We start from the raw sequence: 6,914 nt of genomic DNA, 5'->3' as shown, positions 1-6,914 counted from the left end.
GCAAGGTGTCAAGGGCAAACTCGAGTTACTTTCTTCCAGTCCAGGACCGCACCGTTTACTGCTGAAGTTAGCGAAGTTCCCTGAACAATGAAAAAGACTGCAAATTCAGGTAGGTCCATGTCATTACCATCCTCACCATGTAGATTCAAACCTTATTGAAACACGTCGTAGGAAACGAGCACAAGCTGGGCAAGGCTTGTGTGTCATTCTCAAGTGAGAGCTATTATATAATAGTATATATAACACATAGGTATTCATATTATTAAGGTAGGTATAGATTGTCACTTTTTATCGTGTAACAAATGTTGACTTTTTATTTTATTTTATTGTGTCTTTCAAGCACAGTAAATGCCTAACAACCAACAGTTAGATGGAACCCGTTTTTGACTTTTACCAGAAAGGTTGTGTTTCAAAGGGCAGTCTTGTTTTGTATTTCAAGCCCTATCAGTTAGAGTCTGTCTTTATCGTTTGGTGCTGTCATCCAGACACATGCACAGGCAAGATAAAGATTACTTATCCACACACACACAAACACACAATCAAAATATGTGATGCGGAAATAGTGTCAATATTATGATTCTGTTTTATATTTGCATATGAATTATGCCGTGGTTATTTAAGACAAATGTCATATTCATCACTTAATTGTATTTTTGAAGATCCTTTTATCAGTCGAGCCAGTAAGATTAACTCATCCGAACGTACTTCTCTCTACACGCTCTTTTTGACTTCTCTATTTGACGTTCCACTGTGTGATGTCAACAAGCAGAAGGGCATATGGAGGCCAGACATAACTTAGCACACCTTAAGAAATGTAATGTTTCTTGTCACCCAAATGCCACACACAATGGATATGAATCCTGCTGCTAGTCCAAATGTTGTTTTGGTCCACCATAGGGCCGTGTCCTGACCTTAAGGTGGCAGAACATGTGGGAGTGGGGAACACATGACGGCTGGAAGCAACACGGAGCCAATTATTGTTTGTTGGATTGGATTACAGAACAAATGTGTTTCCTCTTTGTGTTCAGTCATAGCCTACTATAAACCTGCTAGAGAATAGCTTGTTTGTATCTTTTTTTTTTTTACATTGCATTTGTGTGTAATGAGCATCACATGTTCAGGAAAGATAATTCAGATTCAGGTTCAGATCAGCGTTCATCAGGTAAGTTAGTTGAGTCTAATGGTGTGTTCCAGGCAACCCGTAACTCATGTTTTCACAACCTTACCCGTGAAAGTGCCCTGGAACGGCAGTCAAACCCGCAACTCACTGCCCGTGAACTCGTACCAGATCGATGTACTCCCAGTTCCAGCTCGTAACTTACGGGCTAAAGAGTGTCCCTGGAACGCAGCATAAGACTCCTATGCCGTCAGTCATGAAGTAAAGAGATCTAGACCTCTAGACATATTCCATATTTTCATACTTGAGTACGGTACAGGGACACTTTGCCTAGTGTGAGTGCGCCCTTAATGTAATGACCCTGAATGCAGCGTCAGTCACATGTTTAAACCACGTGGGTCAAGATGAGTAGAGCACGCTCCAGTCATCAACTACAAAAGAGCAGCGCAGATACATGGATTAGCTCACCTCGTTCCGGCCACTTTAACACACACACACACACACACACACACTCTCTTTATTATTCACGTGTGTAGCTCTTCCTCTAGGAAGAGGCTTATGCATTTAAAAAAAGTACTCAGACGTAAATGTCACTGCCAATGTGTTGTCGCATTGTATGAATACTATTTGAATGTATTGAGAGTTGTGCTGATTTTAATTGAAATGGCTTACAACCGTTATAAAGGAAGAGTGAACCGACAACCGGTCACTCAACCAGTATCTCAACGCCAAAGCGCCGCACATAACCTGACGAGCATCTGATTAGATGATCCACGTTTCTCTCCTTGTTATTGTGGCTTGTTTGTTGAATATACCACCTTATATACCACCTTATTTCCTCTCCTCATGTATGTTTAAAACCTCTGATGAATATTTGATGAGTGTTTTTTTGTACAGTATTCTTGTACTAGAGATGAGTTGCCGTGGTGGTGTTGTCATCAGAAACCTGGGGGCGATGTTCCCTAGATTCAGGCAGTGGGCCAAAGAGGCTTGTTCTCCAGCCCAGATCATCTTCAGCCCCAATGGACTGCATGTTCTGCTGTGTGTGCGTGGCGTGTATGTGAATAGTTTGTGTGGTAGTTGTAAAGAGACCCTGGACGAACATAGAGTCACCGAGGAGAAAGCATCTTTCTCCCTCCCTTTCTCCCTCCGTCCCTCCCTTCCTCCCTCCCTCGCCCGCTCTGTCCTTTCTATTCGTTTAGCCGTCTTCCTACGCATGAGAGTGTTTCGGCCTCCTGGTGATGAGGTCATCTCTGAAACAGGCCTCTTTTAGGTCCTCTTGTTGGCTTCAATAGCTGCTTTTCTCTTGCTAGTAGGTACTTGGGGGGGGGGGGGGGGGGGGGTGTATTTGTATGGACTTATGAATCATACTCTTATGGTCCCTGATGTCAACTTTCCAGATTTCAAATAGTTCCAGACTTCAAATAGTGCTGAAATAGGGCCACCTGAGCTATTATAATTTATACGATCCTCTGACCAGGTCTTGTGTGTGTTTCTGTGTGTGTTTGTTTATGTGAAACATGTCTGCACCACTACCAGACGGATCCATAAGTTGACTAATGTACAGTGCACGGTGTATATTTAGATCAGCTGTGATCAGGGTGACCAGTTTTGGGACAAATGCTGAACCGTCCATCTCTCCCCTGGATGTTAGACGAACCGCGTGTTGATCCCCAAGGGGAGACGGAACACTCTGGTCCTGGGCTCAGAGCTCCAGCTGTGAGGACACCTCCTGCATGCATCACCTGTACCACAGCCGCGGCCATGCCTTCTCCCACGCAGGGGAGCCAGCGGTCGGTCCCCGCGGCGGCCCCAGCAGATGCAGGGACTGAATGCTGCTCTTTGTCCCACCTCCACACTTTGTCTTCAGTGAGACACACTAGCTCTGTTCCCGTCTGCCAGGGTCCTAGCGCCTGGGCCCGGACCACCGGCCCACATACAGCACCGGGAGCCCAGTGCACTCAAGCCCCCGTCTGGGGAATGGGCCGCTGGCTGGTGAGCCACCGTCTGAGCTCTCCTACTTAGCTTTCTTGCTTAGCGTTCTTACCCCCGCTGCTGGTTTAAGCCTTACCTCACCGAGTTCCATGTGGTTCCAGAGGATTCTTGGGTCTTATTCATAGTGGTGATGAAAGATTGCAATGAAATGACTCACTCGCTTGGCTAAAGTATCCCCAGAGGGATTGCGTAGTGTAGGATAAAAGCTCAGATTTAGACATGATCTAATAAGTTATTGTCTTTATATAACTCTATATATTATATCTCTATACACCAGCTTACCCTCTCTTGCTGTATAGAACGTGACGCAAGACTCTAACGGGCCAATTCATTTCTGCTCACAGTGGAGATTCCATGCTGATTAACATTCAGCTGTGGGCTGGAAAACGTTGACCCATGTTTTAATAGAGAGGCACACAGACACACGCACACACAGACACACACACACACACACACACACACACACAATCTTCATCTGCCATTGTGTAAGTGCAGCTATTAATAGTGATGGGCAATGGAACAAGTATGATGTTTCAGGCCATCAACAAAAACAAGAAATAAGTAATAAACAGTGAGTAGCATATGGTGGGAAATGGGACATGTCACTATGTATTTGTTTGGCTGTCTTGCATGCACTAATGTGTGTGTGTGTGTGTGTGTGTGTGTGTGTGTGTGTGTGTGTGTGTGTGTGTGTGTGTGTGTGTGTGTGTGTGTGTGTGTGTGTGTGTGTGTGTGTGTCCAGGCCTGTGGATGTAGACATCAGGAGCCTGGCATGCTGATTACAGAGGTCCATAACCACAGGAACTCTTTCCTCTCTCTCTCTCTCTCTCTCACTCTCGCTCTTTCTCTTTCCCTCTCTCTCTCTCTCTTTCTCCTCTTTCTCATACCCACTCTTTCTCTCTCTCTGCTTTCTTTATTTCTCTTACTCCCCTCTGATCCCTCCTCTCCCCTTCTCTATCTTTCTCTACATCCCAGATGCGTCCGTCCCACCAGACTCTGGATGCCCATTCATTCAGACCAAACGTCTGTTTGGGAATACCCCATGCTGTAACACAGCTAATGAAGTGTTGACACATACAGCTGAGGGCTGTTTTGAGTAATAAGGGAATGTGTGGGTCTGGACACATTTGGACACATGAAATTTGGATTATGGGTCAAGTGAGATTATAGGTAAAATCAAAGGATAATACCGCTCTAGTAGTACTGATCTTTATCGTCTTCCCATGCCATACTCAAACATCCGTTACCAATATAATTGTCAAATGTCAAAATTACTTCCTGGTACCAATTCTGCCTTAAGAGAGCATTTAACGCCTGCCCAAATGTAAACAATGGCAATATAGCACTTTTGTCTTTGGTTTCATCGATGAAGTACTCTTATCACAAGGACCAAAGTGCTGCATCACTAATGATTACATTCTTGTCAGGCGTGTGCGTGCCTTTGACAGAATCGGTTCAAGTAATTGTGACAAATGATATTAGTAATGTTTTTTTTTTGTAAAACCAGGACCTTTTAAATAGTGCAGAGGTCTGTGAGTGATGAGCTATGGACACAAGCAAGTAATAATATTAATAGTTATGTTTTCATTATTGTTATTCTGCTCTTTGATTGACTGCTGGATGGCTTGCACATCTCCAGCGGCTGGGCAAGATGATTGGACGATGCAGAAGCGTTAAGGTCACACACTGCTGTAATGATGTAATGATGACACAACTTAACCAGGGCTCACAGAGCCCTGGGCCTGTTCTTGTTAAGCACATTGTTCCCAGAACATTACATCAGGGTTCAATGTTATGTAACCTAATATTTATATAATTCACTTAATTCTACGGTTGGTATCAGTGATGTGAATCACCATTGGTGATTCGTTGATTGACAGTGTTGTGCGGAGAAGAATTAGCCTGATATCAACTGACTTTCTAACCATAGCCTGGGGAGTGTCATGCCTAAAGCCCAGAGCACATGACTATTTTTGGTACTGACCCAAAATAGACAACAGAAAAGATAAAAGAAGATAAACAAAAAAAGCATCCTGCTACATTCACGCTCTGTGTGCTTTTGCTCTGTTAAAACAAGATGATTCTCATTGCTTTATTCTTAGCCATCACCATGAATTGTGGTTCAATATGGGCTTAGCGCAGGGCAGGTCTCCCTGATCGCCCTCCTTGTGTCTGAGCATATGATGCGCTGATGTGAAGTACTGTCCATTTCTGTTCTGCTGGCTGTCCAGACCTGGAGCAACAGCACAACACACTAACAAGCAGGACCGTGTTTGTGTGTGTGTGTGTGTGTGTGTGTGTGTGTGTGTGTGTGTGTTTGCGTGTGTGTGTGTGTGTTTGCGTGTGTATGTTTTTCTGTGTGTGTCTGTCCTCATCTTCTCTCCCTTCCTCCACCTCCTTCTACTCCTCCTCCTCCTCCTCCTCTCCTCTCCCTTGTCCTCTACTCCTCTCTCGTCTTACTCCTTATCTTCTTTCCATACATTTAGCCCCTATCTTCTTCCAGCCCAGCCCCCCCTCCCCAAACACATACACACTCACCACTCTGACCTCCCTTTTATGATTCATTATTCTTTCTCTGTCATTTTTTTTCTCTCTCACTGTCATCTCTGTCAGCCGCTGTGTGCCGTCTCCCACGGGCCAGGCCTCCAGTGTTGGCCTGTGTGCTGGCGTGTTTATCATGCAGAAGTTGTGTGGCTAACTTTAGCTCGGTTTGAGTCACGCGTTCTAGGATGACGGCGGACGTTAAAGTGCCCCCCCGGGGTTCACCCTCCCCTGGTGCACCATCGCTCCATGTGTGACAACGCACCGCTTTTAGGGCGTTGTGCGCTCAGTGTTTGTGTGTGTGTGTGTGTGTGTGTGTGTGTGTGTGTGTGTGTGCATGGCACATTTGTCTTCATGAGTGCACACATGACTGCCGTGGATGCATATACTGCTTGTTTTTCTTAGTATGTTTGTGAGAGAAAAATGGAGAGCAAGAGCAAACGAGAGAGGGAGAGAGAGAGATAGTGTTAGTAAGAGAGAGAGTGTGAGATATATATATATATATATATATCTCACACTCTCTATATATATGTATATATATATATAGAGAGAGAGAGAGAGAGAGAGAGAGAGAGAGAGAGAGAGATGTTTACATGATGTACTGTCATGCGAGAGGAATCTGCTCAGATAAGTGTGACTTTGTATATGTGCATCTGGTTTTAAGTGTAGGTCCAAATACACACTTTAGTGTAAGTGTGTGTGTGTGTGTGTGTGTGTGTGTGTGTGTTTGCACTGATGTGTGTCAGTGTGCGTGTGCCCATGGCGAGGTAGGAGGAGGGTGATGATGGACAGAAGGGCTGTGTTGGCAGACACGGCGTGGGGAGATCCTCAGTCTCTCCACCGCGGTGAGGAGGACCTCCATTAGGGCCGCTGTATGTGCAGCGCTCTATCTATCCTGGTCCCTGTGCGAGCTCTGTTTGCTCCACCAACTGCTGAAGTCCATTCAGCTGTGTGCTATGCTACACACCTACTATGGCTCACATGTCTTGTTTTAGAGCTGCAAAGCACCTTCAATTCAAACGCATATAAGCACTACGTCTACGTCACAAAGGCTTGCAATATTTTCGGGCAGGTTTGAGCATTACATTACATTTAGTCAGACAATTCATGAATACAATACAATAATACAATGGTTGATTTTGTATCCAAAACTCCAAAACAAAGAACAAGTTAATCCTACACAAATAATTAACCAAATGTTTATCCAGATAGTGGGTAGAATTGTATTTTATACACAAAATCTGAGCTACTTTACACATTA

Source organism: Micromesistius poutassou (assembly GCF_964030765.1).
Source record: "Micromesistius poutassou genome assembly, chromosome: 3".
NCBI lineage: Eukaryota > Metazoa > Chordata > Actinopteri > Gadiformes > Gadidae > Micromesistius > Micromesistius poutassou.
This window is presented reverse-complemented; position numbering follows the sequence as displayed.